The sequence below is a fragment of the Parus major genome, chromosome 2 (genome assembly GCF_001522545.3).
Source record: "Parus major isolate Abel chromosome 2, Parus_major1.1, whole genome shotgun sequence".
NCBI lineage: Eukaryota > Metazoa > Chordata > Aves > Passeriformes > Paridae > Parus > Parus major.
In genome coordinates this window covers 37,321,432-37,339,133 of record NC_031769.1, presented here as the reverse complement: position 1 = coordinate 37,339,133, position 17,702 = coordinate 37,321,432, and the positions used below count along the sequence as shown (strand labels likewise).

General features: G+C 36.4%; 1 long non-coding RNA gene across 1 annotated transcript; it reads left to right on the top strand.

The window, feature by feature from the left end:
- Window positions 1-3,447: 3,447 nt before the first annotated feature.
- Window positions 3,448-8,190, top strand: LOC117245433. The gene is made up of 3 exons (XR_004500129.1): window positions 3,448-3,520; window positions 7,457-7,530; window positions 7,985-8,190. It is a non-coding gene; the product is annotated as an uncharacterized LOC117245433 (long non-coding RNA).
- The last annotated feature ends 9,512 nt before the right edge of the window (window positions 8,191-17,702 follow it).

Genomic DNA, 17,702 nt, shown 5'->3' with positions numbered 1-17,702 from the left:
CTTAAAGTATTTTTACACTTGAGACTTCCCTAAGATTTTGTCCAGGCTATCCACCCACCTTTGAAATGTCACTGTTTTTGCAGCTCTGTGACCCTGAGGAGCAGAGGGAAGTAGAGATAGAGAAGTTAGCAGGAACATCAGCACACGGGTCTCAAGAGTATAAGGGAGGCCCTTTCACGTAGAGATGGCTGACAGGAAAACCACTGTGTGTTCTTTAGGTTGGTAGGATTATTTTGAATTGCTGAAAGGATACAAAGTGAATTTTAACCAGGCTAGAGCTTTGTGGTGGATGAACTTTCCTGCTCCCTCTGAAGTACTGGTTCATCTGATGCTAAAGGAAAGGATTGCAGAAGTAGTAGGATTGACTAGGGTGATATGGAGCCACATGATAGCACAAGCTACATTTCTATAAGAGACTCTGCTGAGGCTGTGTCTTTAATGTATCTGTGGATCTGGAAAATGACACCTCTTTGTAACCATATTTTATTAAATTTTAAATATTTATTTATTTTATAAATAAAAGTACTATTTTAAAAATATTTAATTTATTAATTAAATACCACAGGCATTTAATTAACAGTGTTTCCATAACTGTAAAAAGGAATGAAATCTGTTTCCTTTTGATTCTGTGTTTTTTCTCTTTTATTTTGTTGTCTAAGGAAATGTAAGCTTTCCCTTAATGTGAGGATTTATGAGGAGTTGCCTTCTCAAGTGGGCATTTCCAGGGCTTCATGGAGTTGTTAGGGCCTGACAGGTCTTTCTGATCTCAGTCTTTCAGAGTCAGTTCAATTAAGTCAATGTGCTCAATATTTATTGAGGGTAACCAATATGTAGGTGGGCACAAGCAAGAAGCACCATCACACTGCAAAAACAGACAAAACTCTAACAGGAAATCTTGTACAAATGGAGTAATTTTGTTTAAAGTTTCATAATGCTGAATATTTGGTTGGGGGGAGGAGAGCTGCAAGCATACTGACAAGTTTAACATAGAGTTTTGTACATATTCCAGTCAGCATTCTTAGGTGGATTCAGTGTCTTGTAGGGAATCTGTCTGACGTGTTTCTTTTGTGTTAAATGCCACTTATTAAAGTCACTCTTTTGTTCCCGGTGTTACCCTGCCTACTAAGTTAATTTAGTTTATTTAGATTTATTTATAGTGTGTTAGAGGCTAAGTGAGCAACCTATTGACTGCTTTCATTTTAGCTGAACACATATGATGGGATATTGAACACTAATGATGGGATATTGAAGGCATTTGTACTTTTTTTATAGGACCTGCATGTAAACTCCAAATATGTTTTTTTTTCCCTGAGTTGTTTTATAGAGTATGTAGTTTAAGTGTTTCGATATTTTTTCGAATGCAGTGGAATTCAAGTACTTACATATTTTTGTGATATTGGTTTCTGTTATCTTACAAGTGTAATAAAAATCAGTAATAATCCAACAACACTGATGGCTCTCATCCTCTTTTCAACTGCAGGTATGGGAAATATGAATAGATATATGCCAACATCAGAGATTTTCATAAGCCTGTCTGTATATAATTTGTCAATGCAGTAGAAAATCAAATTTAATCTATGTATAATAAATTGAGCTAATATTCCCCAAACAAATCTTATTACTCAGGAGTGGCAAAGCACTGGCTGTAGTAGTGACCTTGGCTCTGACTCACTGCAAAATTGGCTCAGTGCCAGTTTCCAATTTTCATTTGCAAAGAGCCCTCAGAACCTCTTTCCTTCCTTGGAATTACCGCTGTTTTGGCCTGACTCTGAGTGTGTTACAGTCTTGTTAAAGTTTCTCCTCCCTGCATGCACTATGGGAATAGCTTGAATGCAAAGTTAATGTAGTTATGGGTTTTTTCCCTATTTTCTTCTGTTCTCCACACATATCTCCTTTAAAATCTTCCTTTAAAATTCATTGCTCTTTCAGCTAGTGTTATATAAGGGAATGATGAGTTAAAATATAAAACTTTCTTTGTTATATTATGCATCCAAACTGTAAAAAGCCATTCCACACAGCTGCTTCTGCCATTTGCATATTAGCTAAAAGGTTGCTTTGGGGTTCAGCTACTGGATCAGAAATGTCTGTGCCTGGCTGTATTTTTATGACATGTTGGGTTTATCCTGCAGAAAAGTTCTTTAAGGGCAGTTTTTTCAGATACTGATTTATTTGCCTTTTATTTAGTTGTCCATCATAGACTAGCAGCACTCTCAAACTCTGAAAAAATCAGCCCTGATTAAATGTAAATTACAACACTAAAAATATCAGCAGGATTTTAACTTTCTGGGGACTCAAAGTTCAGACTCCAAAGTGTTTAATGTGACTTGGAATGCTTCTGTACATCAAGTGAGTGTGAGATTTCATGGATTCGTTTAGTAATAATTTTTGAAACGCTCATGATGTTGTCAGCTTGTGGGAATAATCTTTTGGGAAATTGTCTCAATCTTCATAATGATTATGTCCTTCAGCCATTGCGGTTTTTAGTCATGACAGTCCCAACTAATCTTAATCTTCCCCTCTTTTCCCCCCACTTTTTTCCCCTCTTTTTTCCCCTTTTCCCTCCCTTTTTCCTCCCCTTTTCTTCCCCCTTTTTTCCCCTTTTCAGCTTTTTTTCTCCCTTTCCTCTCTTCATAATACAATGAGTTTGTCTTCAAATGGTTGATCTTTAGGAGCACTCCTGAAATGATTTTTTGGAATAGTGTTCCCTGTAAAGACTGCACTTGTCATCACAAGCCCTTGCCTCTGAGAAAGCTCATGCAAAAAAAAAAGCAGAGACTCATTGAAATCCTGCAGAGAGAAAATTCAAAAGGGGTTGGGTACAATCATTGTCTCCATTGTGCAATCACTGGTGGTATGAATTCAAGTTAAAATTCAAATGAACACTTGCAGTAATGTTCACCAATCTCACACATTTTATATAAATATGAGATATATGTTATTTATATACATGATGTAAATAGCATCAGTTTCTTAGCTCTTTTAAAATGGCTTGAAGAAATGAAGTAATCGCCTCAGCTGATGAGGCTTTGCAACATGTAATTTGCCATGGGCCCCATCATTTCTGAATGTGCTCAGATTATGTTTGATGTATTATTGAAAATGTGACTTCTTCATTTGAAATGCTTCTCTCAAACACTCAAACTCTCAAACAACAAGAACAGTCACAACAAAGAAAAGTGTGGGGAAAAGAAGTGAGAATGTCTGACAAAATAGCTAGAATAGCCATCTAATAAACACCCTGGTAAAGGAATATTTGGATAGGCTGAAGGTATTCTTTCTTTTTCTTACCTTTGCCTCCCTATATTTTGACTATTTTGCATTTTTGTCTTCTGCAGCACATTTCTAGAGGTTTGAAGGTATTTTATATCTAATTTTACTGTTAAACTACTGAAAGAGTTTTTCTGTATGGAGAGTTTTAATGGATTTTTTTTTTTTCTCCCCACAGAGCTGTGGAGTATTCTAGATACTCTTTACTACATCAGTAAATGCTGGGGAAAATGGGAAGCTTGGATGGGGAGAGGTGAGCCTCTGCTGCTTTTTTGCCAAAGGTGATTCAGAAATGGAAGAGTAGCCTAGGTCCCTTCAACTCATCACAGGAGTCAGTTTTGTTTTACTGGAAGTGTGTTAACCTTATTGTGATGAATACTTCCCTTTATCACCTCTTACCACCTTATTGAACTGGGTCAGCAATATTAAGTTACTCCTTTGATAACAGAATTAGGACACTTGTAAGGGCTGAACTGGGATTTATATGGCTAAACAAGATATGATTAGTCTCTTAATCTCTGTGTTAGGGTTGACTGTGGATATTTAGCTGGGGAATTCCTTGTAGGAGATAAAGATACAGGAGATTGGTACTTAATCTGCTGCATTTGGTGGCAAAGCCTGCAAAAGCATCCCTGATCTCAGTAGCAGCATGATTTCACCTGACAGAGGGTGCAAGTTACTTGCAGGTATTCTGCACTTAACTTGTTTCTGCTTGACTGTTTTGTCACTATTATCCCTCAGATATGAAGCTCAGTCTCCTCCCCTATGGTATAATGTAATAAGTCATGACTTAAGTAGTAGATTTTACACTGCTGTTGTAACTTATTGTATGCTGCTGTCGTAAGCAACAGTAGCAAAACCTTTAAAGTATTGCTTGAAAAAGAAAAGAGCACAAATGAAGGTTCAGAAATAATTTCTTAAAGGAGCACTTGAGAAAGAGCAATTTTCTTACCAGCATCGCCTCACTGACAGACCTGTAACGACCCAAGAATTTGCAGCAGGAGTAGAGCTCTGTAAATGACTGCAACTCTTATTTTTTTTTTCTTTTTAATTTGAATTTGTCCAAGATACAAAACCAAGAATGTTAAGGGACAAAGCCAAAGGAAAAATGTATCTTTATTTTTCTTTTCACAAAATTTAAACAAAGCCTGAATTGTAGGTTTATTTCAGACTGAATAGAATGCTTTGCTTTAAGAAAAAATCAAATACTAAATTTAATTTTCATTTGTGCTTAACTGTTTCTAAACAAGTAAAACATCAAAGCAAAACGCATCAAGAAAATAGAGCAGTGTTAAAATTCTTAAAAAATCTGCTTGTTGCTCATCACAAAGTACATGATAAATTCTGGTCAAAGTCTCAAATGCTGCTTTTTGAGGTTGTGTTTTTAAATAAATGTGATCTAGTCAGCGAGGAAATTATTTTATATTCTTCCTGTGCTCAGGAAATACCTTTTCTCTGGACAGTGTATTCCCTTTAGTTGCCTTATTTTCTTTCCCTTCTTGTTCTCCAGTTTATTTTACGCCTCTATAGGATCCTGTCTGGAAAACCATGGTGTACATTTGTAATACATAGAATCTAGTTAAGTTGAGCCATAGCAAAATTAATGAAGGTCATAATAAATTCGAGGTCTCTACCCTGCTGTATTGTTTTCCTCTTACATGATGTTGCTATTATTTGGATGTACAATACATCCATCTCAAGATATAATCAGCTTTAGACAAAGAGACTTTCCCTATGGGGGAAAACTCCCCAGAAGAATTAGTTCACTGATTGGCAACCAGATAGTCTGGTTGATTTTACCTATTTCTTACCCTTTCTTCTCTGGTATACATTTTGTATGCAACCATATTGTGCTTCATATGTTCCAGAAGGACTTTGGGATCTTCAGACAATCTCGTGTGCCCTCTTGCCTTTAGTTCCCTTACACAGAATGTGGTCATTTTGATATGACTGAAGTCACAGAACTGTTGATCATCCCAACAGCCAGGTTTGATTCACATCTGTATTTACCAAAATTAATGCATCAGACGTTTCATTTTGCCCCATCATCCAACTCATCTGAGGATACTGATGGCACACTAAGGCCATAGGAATGTTAAATTAATACACTGCTGTTCTCTGGCATTTGTGAACAGTCTGCCATTAAAATATAAACTTATTCTGGCTGTACTTCTGTGCTTCTGTTATTTCTTTTCCACCTTCTTTCTCCCACTGGTAATAAATGAAAAGGGAACATGGTTCTGAAAAATCCTCCAATCTCCCTTGCTTAAAAGGCCATAGAGGATGCTTATAAAATTCCAGTTTTCCTTTGTTCCTGTGAGCAAACCCATTAGTTTTGTGTTCATGTTGATCTGTAAGAAATGAAACCTCTCCATGGAATATTAATTTGATCTAAATGAGTCCTATATTTATTAATATAACTGTATTTATATGGTTTTAAAAGGGACAGAAGATGGAATACTTGTAGAAGTCACACATAATAAAAAGTAAGAAAAAAATATATATAGTAGGACAAGAGAAATTGCAATTAAACAGGATACTCTGTCAGCACTGAATTCAAGCCCACTAGGCAAATGGATGCCTATTTTTAGAAAATCCTTTCTTTAGGCCCAAATAACACATGCTTTAACATTGACATTGGCAATCAATACAAAATCCATCAAAATGTGAATTTACATCGATGTCTAGAAGCTCCTTCCTTAAGCTAAGCCATCTTGAGAAATTCACAAGAGGAGAGATGTTAGTTCAGAAGGTCTTTTCTGCTTTTTCTACTCTTTAATAATTAAAATAAATATTCCCACGAAATCAAGTAGTAAGCAGCAGAAATTACTGTTAAAAAGTGAAATGGTTGGACTACATATGGTATCCCTTCCATATCCTATTTTGTTCTGCTAATCCTGCAGATGCAGTAGAGTGGATTTTTATGGGGAGAAAAGGCAGTCAGGGGAGATGGGATTTCTAAAGAGGATTTGGCACCACTCTGGGTCTTAGATGAAGGTCAAATGTTCAGAAGAGGCCAGCATTAAGCAGCTCCAACCATGACACTTGCACACAGATTTCTCAAAGAAGTCAGCATCTTGTATGCAGTGCTAGTTCTGATAATCTTATTTGTTTTGGTGGCAAAGCTGAAGTTAAGCCCTTCTGAAAATCTAACTGCTGTAGCCAATTATGTTGACAGAAACCCAGCCAATGCATATTGAACTGTGATTTGGAATGGTCAGAAAAATGGAAATTTTGTGTGTGATTCATCCATAGATTTTGAAATGTTTATTTTCAGAGAAAACTGATCAGAGCAAAGAGCTCTTTGCAAGGTTCTTGTGTAGCCCCCTGATTTTTAGTCAGTGCATTCTTGTCTCTGAAAGGTAGGGAGGAAAATGAGAAGCACTTCACCGCTGGGTATAATTCTATTCTTTTGAAGAACCATGTATGAATTGATAAATAAATAGTAGATATTTTAAGGGATGAGTGAGATCCAGCCCTGCTTATATGCTGGGTGTTTTACCATTAATCTCAGTAGAAGCAGCATTGATGCTAATTTTAGAGGCAAAACAATTTAAAACAATGGAGTACAAGTTCAATACTTCATCTAAACATAGTAAAGGTTTGCCTTTCCAAATAAATTAAAATTTCTGAAAGCAGTTAAGGATATTGTTACTTTAAAAGATATTGTGGCTTCTCCAATCATACTTTCATCTATATAACTAATAATCTATATAACTTTGTGAGGAAGGCAGTTATGTATGTGACCATGGCTAATTTTTCTATTGTTTTATTTAAACCAAAATATTACAGGATGTTGTTGTGTATACATACTTGGTAACAGTAATTTAAAGAGCTTGAGATAAAATTAATTTTTCTCTGACTTCATTGAAAAAAAATGTGAGAGATGTTCAATAGTGAATCATAATCCCAGCCTCCAGCAAGTTTTCAGACCTGGCTGCTAGGCATTAATGGAATTTTTTTTTTTTTTTCAGAGTTATAAGATAGTTAAAAATCTTTTCTAATATTGGCATTTAAAAGACCAAAATTTTAGGGAAAAAATATTTTCAGCAACTCTACAGAAATGTTGAAATAAAAAAAAAAAAAAGTGTGAGGATATAAACACCTGTGCATACACTCAAATTCCAGAAATGTTCTTTAAAGGACCTGCTGCTCACATTACTCTTTTAATGTTTTCTTTTCTTTGCAGCCAAGCAGAATGTTCATTGAAATGTTCAAGACTGGAATGAAGATGATGGTGGAAAAGTCAACAACACCATATAGGTAATATTATTGTCCACAGTAATGACATGAAAGAGAAATGACTATACTTGTTATTTGTTTTATGTCCTACACTGTATTTTTTTGCTCTGTGATTTTTCTACATAAACTAAAGATTTCAGGGTATTCTTAATCTCATCTGGATATGCATAAACTCATTTGTTGTAGGCTGGTTGGAGAGGCTATAAAAGCATAAAAATATCCAACTTTTTCCTGTTAGCCATAAATAGAGACAATACTGTCCAGGCTTTATCTGAAGTTTGATGGGGCTTTTGTTGTTGCTTTGCTTTGGGTTTTTTTATTCTGTTTTATTTCCTAGTGTAAGATAAGTTTTTAATTATGGACTCAGTTATACCCCCATCTATATGTAAGTGGTGTGCTGGTTTCTGTCTAGCATGCACTTCCACTGTGACCTATTTTCATGCAGCAAACTCACTGGTTTGGTATTCATTTCTAGGTGCAATGTGAAAACAGCAGCAATTTCAATCCTTGAGAAATGTGTGTTCAGGTGAATTGATAAACAGTAGCACGCTCCCATTTCAGCTAGTTTGTTGTCTAGAATGTAACAGCGACTGGTGATGTTAAATGTACTGGTATCACTTGAAGAAGCCCATTTAACACAGACCAAAGTGTAAGTGGTTCATTGAGCTAAAAAAAAAAAAAAGTGGAAAATTTTGCAGGCTACAGATATTTTCCCTTTTTAACTGATAGAGTGGTGGGAATTATTTGTTTCTGCATGGCTTTCTTGTGTCTTTCTCAGTAGTTTCTTTCTCTCCTTGCAAATTTTGGCTCATAGCTAGCCTGCAAATATGAATTTCAATGCATAGATGTTGACTATGGCTTATATGGCCATATGTTTACTGTCTGCAACATACAGGAAAAGCTAAAAAGTATGCTGGAAGCACATATTCTTAGCAAATAAACCTTTTATTTCCCCCTTCTACTGCATTCACTGATTATCCCTCTTATTTTTCTCCTTTTTACTCTGCAAAGTAACCAGAAATGCTGATATTGGATGATTTGCCTGAACCTCAGCCAGTTATCTTAAGTTAATTATTATGGATTTTAGGCCTGTTTGCTTCTTCACAGGCAATTAAACAATATTAGAGAGTAGTCATTACAAAAGGCATCATACTCAGTCTGAATTGAGGCTCTTCTATTTTTCTTCATCACCAGAGATGTAGGAAAAAAAGGATCCCACCTAGGCACACAGCACAAATATTTTGAGAGCCAAGATACCGTGTTTTTTCCACAATTCCTTCTCAATAACCACCAGAAGGAAAAAAGTTATAAGTAGATAAATATATTTGCCTGTGGATTGTATCTGTTCAGCTGATCATGTTTAGAGAGGTAGAAAACCCCATGAAATTAATCCTCTCTCCAGCCACCACCTTCATAAAACAACTAGGGAGCAATCTGAAAGAACAGTCATTGACTCTGAGTTTCATTTGCATATTCAGCAAGGTCCAGAATAAACACTAAGTAAGCCAATTCATAATATCAAGATGATCCTAGCTTTTCATTTACAGAAATACATTTTTCTTTGTTTATTTTGTAAAGGAACCCTTCTAGAATTGAAATGGAGGCATTGCTTCTTATTTCCTTACATTTTTTCAAGCTGTATTCTTCCCTACTTTTTAAAACTAATCAGATACTGAAACTTTAGTTCTGTTTTCCAATAATATATAAACTCTGATTGTACCTACCTTATTGAAATGCAGAAGCCATTTAGCAAAGAACAAAGGGAATTTTTAGTTTGAGTTCAGTATGAGAAGGAAAGAAGGCAGATTAAAAGATCTTTTAATGTTTCTGTGTAAAAGATTCAAAAATCGAGCTCTCCTACAAACTTGTGAAAATTATATCAAAGATTCAGAGCATTTTACAAAGCAAAGAAGTGTGAGATTCTTTTTAGATCCAGCAAGAAAACTGTAAACATTGCTTGACCATTATATATTTTGGGTGAAGGAAGAATGAACTGAAGACACTGTTTAAAATGGGAAAAGCATATATATTTAAAAATCCTTTAGAAGAACTAGCAGATGGACTATGAAGAAAGACATCTGGATCAATCTCCTTGCTTCTAAACATAACCCATTCAAATACAGCTGGCTCTAACAAATTCTGATAAATATTTTAATCTCGGTAGGAAAATGAATGCAGTGTTGTGCAAAATGAGCATATGAGTATCAATAAGATTTTTATGTGTTAATGCTGTTCTTCTGGAGTAGAGTTTGACAGTCAGGCCCAGTAAAGAGCCTGCCAGAGGTGTGCACATGAGGCACCATGGGCTGCTGACAAAGATCAGATATTAGCACAGGTTGTGGGCAGGAAGAAAAGGGCTAAATGTTGCCATAAACCCCCAAAATGTCTTTATTTGTATTTGCCTTTGGAAGTGATGGGAACTAGCTGCTGAGAGGTAATGCTGTGACAGGCATGTGTGAGGACTCCAGTGGAGACAATCACAGCTGGAGAGCAGCAGTTATGTGAAATGCAGGTCTGGAGACCCTGCTGGTGTGGACTGGGCTATTTTGGAAGAAATCACAAGACTTAGGTCTGACATGGATGGATGAGTCCAGATATTATTCATAGATCCTGTTTAAAATAGGATTGAAAAGTGCAGGCTATTTTTTTTCCCCCTGTGACATATCACAAAGTGTGAAGGCAATCTGCATTTCCAAAGCAACTAAACCCAAATCCTACTTGATCTACCTCTTGCTTATGCAGATTAGGTCGAATATTGAAATGTTTTTGCATTTAATGTTATTTCACTTTCTTCACAGTCTTAAAAATAAATAGGGGGGAGGAGGATGTTGAAAAATATATATAAAAAAATCATAATTGTGGTTTCTTTTCAATTATTTTAAATCCTTTTTCATTTATTTATGTATAAAAACCTATATCTTTCTCCAGGTGCTCTTTCTTATTCAGCTTTTTATTTTTTAAAATGGTTTATTCAACACATTTTGACAAAAATGTGAGCTATTCTTTGAAATGTCTTGCTTGAGTATATTAGTATATACTAAGTTATCTGAAGCCTTTCACCTTACAAATGAAATAGTAAGTAGGGATTAAATTACACTGCAGTCATGTAGGTAAAGCAAGCTTAAACTTTAATACGACAGAATCTCTAAACCCCTTTTGAAAACTTGAGCTATAACTGAATAAACTTTTTGTTTAAATTTTAGCATTTTTAGGCAGTTTTTCTATCTGTTTTTAAAATAGTTATTAAATTAAAGAAATGCATCTATATGTCTGCTCAATAAATGAAATAGTGTGTGAAGCATGTAAATGAGACACTTTTTTTTTTTACTGTGTTCTTTACTTAAACATTCCTCTCCAAAGATAACTACAAAATAGGTCACAGTATAAAAATAGTATAGTAAGCAAGTTAAGGACTAGATTCTGTTTGCAAACTGAGTGGTCTAAATCCGCCCTAACTCCATTGATTTCAATGGTTTAACTTAGATTAAACTGTGTTGCTTCTAATGAACGTGCATCTACTGTAAATAGGATACTAATTCCTCCAAAATCCTGGCAGCAAGGATCATGATTTAGCTGGCAAAAGACAAGGAAGTAGAAAGAAATGTCTTCCCTCTTTCATTCCATCCGCAAACTCTACCTTGAATCCTATACTGCAGGGATGTCTGACCTTTCAAGCAGGATGAGATGCCACATCTCTCGTGGAGACGCACAGGAGACACACTCAGCCTTTCTTTGCTGGATAACAAAGAATGTGCCCATCATGGAGCTGTGGCCATCCCCTGCACCAGCACTGCCAGACAGACTCCAAATTCTGCTCCAGTGTACACACTCTCTGAGCTATGAGGGTGGATGAGCACTTATGTTGAGGGTGCCCAGGTTTCTACAGCTATTACGTAGAAGTCGGAACGTGCGCTTCAGGGAGAGGGCTTAATGAACCCTTGGGGAAGTCAGTGATTGCTAGAGCAGTTGGCATTACTCATGCCCTGGTTTTTGATTATGTCTCTGGTGTCCCTGAGGACTAAGTCAAACAGTATATTAAATGATTATACAGAATGGATCAAATAAAAAGACCATTGTAGGGAAACATCCTTGGACACCTTATGCCTAATATGCCTTATGCCTAAGCATAATCCTGCTAGAGAACTTATGCTTTAATCAAACTCTACTTCTTCCCTAGTAGGCCAAGAATGTAATAAAAAAATGGCTTTTAATGGCTTTTTTCTTTGTTTGCAACTGATGCCTTCTTCCAGGTTCAGTGTAAGTTTGATTACTACTGAAGTAATTTATTAAATATAAATTAAAACTAAGGCAAAGGTTTCAGTTCTACTGAAATTTGGCAGCTGGAAAAACACCAAGGCTAGCAACTGCCAAGCAGAGACAGTTCTGAATAGACATTTAAAACAAAAAATTAATTTTGTCAACAAATCTTTCATAAATTATTTGGTTCAGGGCTGCTGAATCAAAATATTTTTCCCAATAACTTTGCCAAAATATAGTCTATTATTTGGAATTCCTTTCTCCTTAGAGAAAAATTCCAGAAACAAGAGAAAGTTCTGATTCTTAATACTTATTGCATTTATTTGGCCTTGAAATTAGGAAAAGAGGTCCAGTACCTAATTAAGCTAATTTTTTTCAAAAATCTGCCTGACTACAGAGGCTTGTGAGTGACTGGAGAGAGAGCATAAGGCTTTCTCCCACCTAGAATTCATAAAACTGCAAGTTTAATTATTAATCTTCATTTCACAGGTATTCATAGTGATACAGTTTTATGCAACACCACCAGAATTTAGTGCAGTCGTATTATTACAGATCAGTTAAGAATTAAGCCCATTGTGCCCTTCTTACATCCTCTAAGTACTGCTGAAGAATCCCTCATATAATTTGTCATTACCAGGAGCATTAATGCAAGTGGACAGGTTTGAATGAATAATCAAACCTTCCTGGTACTTATTCTGAAGTTCATGTGGAAGCAGTCAAAGCAGTAAAACGGTGCATGGCAGAGTAAGCAAAGCATTCAGGACATGTCTAGGCAGAAAAGTGAAATGATCATTGCACAAGAAATGGCCAAATGTCTGAAAGCTTTTTATGACAAGAAAGAGTACTGAAGTATATGATAATTCAGATAAGATTTTTTTGTTTTCTGATAAAAATCTCTGGTGCCTTTTTTATTTATTCTTGTATTCTACCACTGTGTGCTTTTTACAATCTCTTTGTTGCTGTAACGCTGGTTGATTGAAATTCTCAATTTGAAATTCTCCTTGAACATGTTTATTCAGGGGATGGGACTTGCACAAGACAATACACTTGTGTGAGGCAATCCCATCACATCAGCCTTCATTATCATTTTTAGATTGTTTAACTGGAGTACTCATCAGTGTTGTAGATCCTGTGCTCTCACAAAATGGCTTTGATTGTTGTGTGCTGACCTTAGATACTGTATCAGCCTTAGCTTTAGTGTGATATCTGAATTAGACAAGAATCCAGTTGCCAAACCTGTAACTTTTCTGCACTAATGCAATGAGATGTTTTGAGCACAGGAGCTGAGGTCTTCATATGCTTTGTGATATTTTTTTTCCTCCCTAATAACTCTTAGTTTTTTAAAAATTTAAATACCATCATTCCTACCTATTTTGAGATCCTAAGTTTATGCACATGATGCAGCTTACTGCATTGCTCTACTTCAAACAAGGGTGAAGAGTTCTGAGTTAGTTACATATTTTCCACAGCTGGATGATGTGTCTATCCATTCCCCTCTTTGACACATTGCATGCCTTTAAATCCATCATGAGTCATTTTTCTTATGTGGAGGCTAATTAACATCTTGGGAACAGATTGCTTGCTTTGTCTTGATATTTTTTGAAGTAACCAGATGCTGTAATTACTGTGTATACAGTGCTTTTTGCCTGTAGGTTGTCAGATAGCACTCCCCATCACTTTAATTAGCAGCATAAAGTAAATTTAAATAGCAAAAGATGAGACAAATTTGTTTAGAAGTCTTTGAATGTAATAGGAAGAAAGATTTATCCTGAATGGCAAAAAATGGTAAAAAAATAAACCTGTTTCAAATAATTCATGTAAGAACATTAATTCCTTCCCTTTTTAGTGCTAATATTTACTTGAAATCCTCCTACTTTTAATTATATTCCTTTTCTTTAATTTTTACCGTGTATATGCTAGTACTCTGTGTTGATTTGCTGTAAAATAGATCTAGATTTTCCATAATTATATTCCTGATGAAACCTGTATTTATTGGTCCTTGTTCTCTATCCCAGTGTCTACTTTGATTAGCTCATTCCTAGTGCTGCATTTCTTCTGATTTTTCTTGAGAACCTGAACAAACTGGATTGGTACTAAGAAGAAAGATAGCTTATAGTTAATTACTTTTTAGGCGACAAGAAGAAATAAGCTTTCCGTGAGATCTGGTTTAAAAGGATCCATATAAAGAAGCAATGGGAAGGAGATAAACATGAAGACATTTATAAATGATGAGTCAAAGCATATCACTCTGCTCCTAGCCATTATTGGTTGTTTCCTTCATAGCAGATTTACTTATGAGCACTGTCAGCTTGTCTGTATTTTAATTCTGTACACAATGTCCGTTGTAGTGCAGCTCAGCACCTCTCAGATGAGAGGGGCTTGTTACATCAGACTTTCTGAGACCTCAACATGCTGTGTCATGCTTTAATCATCAGACTGCACTACAGCATGTTCCAAACAGCTAAGGCAGATTTTGTCCTGAGAGGTATTAAAGAAAGGTAAGGAAGAAAGGATTCAATGGGATGTGTCATCCACTGAATTGCCAGGCACATGCACAATGAAAGGGCTTGAATTAAGGATGATACATTATATCCAAAAATAAGATGGCAGTCTTTCTTCATGTAAAGCCAATGCTTATTTTATGACAATCCTAACAACATTTTTTTTTCCTTGTCGTAGTCTGTGGGTACTCAAAATATTTTTCCTATATCCATTAAACTACAATTACAATTATCAGTTACATGATGATGAATATCACAACATTCTATCCTAGCTTTCAGCTCAGTAAGTTGTGTGTTGTACAGCTGTGACTGTAATTATAAAGTGATAGAAAAATACTATGTCTGCAAAATACTTTTTTTTGTTGGGTTTTGTCCTGCATTTTTACTAGACATGGTGGACCACTAATAAATAAGAAGAGCAATATCAGTGACCTTTAAAGTCTATGTGAACTGTTTAGTAGTGTCCAGGGAACAACATAAAAATGATATTTCCAATAGGAAATCTTGTTTTATACCCTGCTCTCTGAAGTCAAGAAGAAGTTATAACGTCAATGCCACACAAGAAATAAAGAAAAGAATGGAATAGCAAAGGAACCAACCTAAAGAACCCTTAGAAGTGCAAGTATTATTAACAAGATGTAAAGTCACCCCAGGACACAAGACTTGGTGTGTGCCAAGAAAATAATAAAGAATAAAAGACAAGACCTTTATGTCCTGTTTTTGGATATCTGGTTGGTTATTTTTCTGCATTTCAGGAATGTTTTAAATGAAGAAGCTGAAAACATGCTTGTTCCTCTTATGTATTGTCTCTTTATAGATGAACATAATTTTTTTATGAGTAAAGTCAGTCCCTGTGATGTGCTGGCACTGTCAGAGGAATGATAGCTATGGGAAAGTGTGCAGTTCCAACAGCAGCCTCCACCTGGGGCATCAGTCAGCTAAAGAGAGTTAAAGGAAGGTTGTCCATATTTTTTGAGATTGCTGATGAGTGTGGTTAATTGTCAATGCCAAAAGGTTCCAAAGTGCAGTTGCCAGACCACATTAGTGGTCTGTGGATTAAATCACTAGACCGCACAATACTTAGGATGCCAGTTGCTAAATTAGAGGAGTTGGTTGTGTGGGGATTAAGGTATTTGTGGACAAAACAACCTTCTTATTGTTGTGCATGGGAAGAAGAAGTGGAGCAGGGCAATCATGCAGCAGAAAATAATAATCAGGTACAGGGAAGTCTGGGGAAGTAGGTGGAAAAAAGAATCAACAGGGAAATATGAGAGAGGACCACAAACCAGGTCTCAAGGCAGGGAAGATGGGGGGAAGAAGTCCACAATAGGTGCAGTTTCTTCAGGCCTGGAATAATCCATTTAAGACAGAAATGAGGAAAGGAGACTGACATAAAGATCGTAAACAGTTGAAATGAGCTGTGTTGCCAAGGTGCTTGGTAAAGGAGGAATTACAGAGAAAAGAACCTTCCTCCATCCCAGCTACAGTCTCTTCTGTCACTTACTCATGCTGAGTCATCACTGAGCTTATTTTACTTACTAAACTGACACAGCCCTAACAGTAGCTGAAAGGCTGAATGGTTTTAATTTTACAATATCTTGTGATATCAGTGGGCAGAAACACAACTCACTCTACAGAGAATTTTTATGAGGTTCAGTTTCATTAATTTTTTTCCCCTAAAAGACGCAGGGGCTTTATATGCAGGATATGCCAGATGGAAAGCAGCCAGTTGGAGACCCTGAGTTTTGCCAAATTCCAGGTACTCTGACATGCTGCAAAAGAGCTGAGCAGAGACCATAAATGGCAAATAGGATGTGTTTGAAATCTACCTCAGCTCTGAACAAGCTTCAAACAATTCTGACAAATTAGCAATTTCCAAACAATAACAAGCAGCTTCTCAACCCCTCAAACCACACATCACATTTAAAAACAATTCTAGATCCATGCAGTTTCTCCTCAAGCTGGTATCAGTCAAAAGGCTGCTAGACTTAAATTTATTAGTGCCATTGCTGGCAGCCAATACTGGCTGAAGTGAAAACCCAAACTACTGTAATGCGTTGCTCGAGTGTGGTATAAAGATGATGAGATTATTTATCTTCTGCTAAACTCTAACAATTTCTCTGAGTGCAATTTGACCAATTTGGATGGTGCATCCCTCACAACCAAACCAATGCTTTTTATAAATACATCATGTTCTGGGCGATGACAGCCCTGTGTCTTGTTCCCTGTATTGTGTGTACTGCAGAGGTTGAGATAATTCTGTTCTGGACAAATAGAATGAAGATGTTGTTATCTAATATTGGTATTCTGAAGGGCAGAGGCATGGATGAATGAATGTCACTCCAGGACCTTATTTCTCTGCTGGTAAAGCAAACTAATATGGAAAATCTCATACTGCATTGCTTTTTCCCATATGTCTGTCTGGAGTTGTAGCCTTCTCTTTTACTGTCTCTTTTGCTGTCAGATTAAGTGATTATACATATATATTATGTACAGAAACATGAACTACAAAGAAATAAATGCTTCATAAAGTAGTTAGTATTTTTTGATTGTTTAGAAACTGAAAAACAAGAAGGAATTTGGAAAAGTAGGCAGAACATAGCTCATTTTTAGCCCATTATTCTTCTAAGAAAGCAGTAGCTGGAAATATTATTTTGCTGGGTTTTACACATTTCAAATAGCTGTAAAAGAAATTGCAAATTTTTTTTAATTTCATGAATGAGTGGAGAAAACTGCTGTGAGTGGTAGTCAGTCACAAGAACTAATTGTTCCAAACTTAACAGGAAAAGCTAGATGAACCATTTTGCTTTTACTCAATATTATTTCTGCTTCATTCTATGGATGTACTACATCTAATACTCATATTCATACAAATTTTAAATATGTTCTCCACAGGTTTTAGAAAATAAAATGTAGAAGTGGAAACATTGCCTGTGAGTTTCCTGACACTCTCCATCCAGTCAGTATTATCTCTCTGACACCTGCCTGTGAAATGCCCCACTGCATCCCAGCTGAACACAAGATCACTCCTTTTTTTCCCCAGTCTGAAGCGATCATTGCCACTCTACAGTCATAAACAGCGGGTTTTGGTCCAGCTGAGAGGCAGCTGCTTTGAGTGGTGGGTAAAGATCTTGCTGTACCAAGTTTGATTTCTCAGTGTCTGGTGGGTTTGGGGCAGAAGCCTCAAAAGTGACAAGAAATGCCATGTACTGTAATGAAGCAGTGCAGGCCTCCCTGTGGTTAACTGTGTCCTGCCTGGCTGGACTGGGGTGCAGGTTACCAGCTGCCACCAGTGTTAAAGTAGTGACCTTCCAGCTTATGGTCCTCTGCCATCTGCCTCTGCGCTGTGCTGTGCCTTTTCTGGGCTTTAAAACAGTCGGCAGATAAGTTAATGTACCTGTCATCTCGCCCCCAGTGAGATTTGTGCCCGGTCTT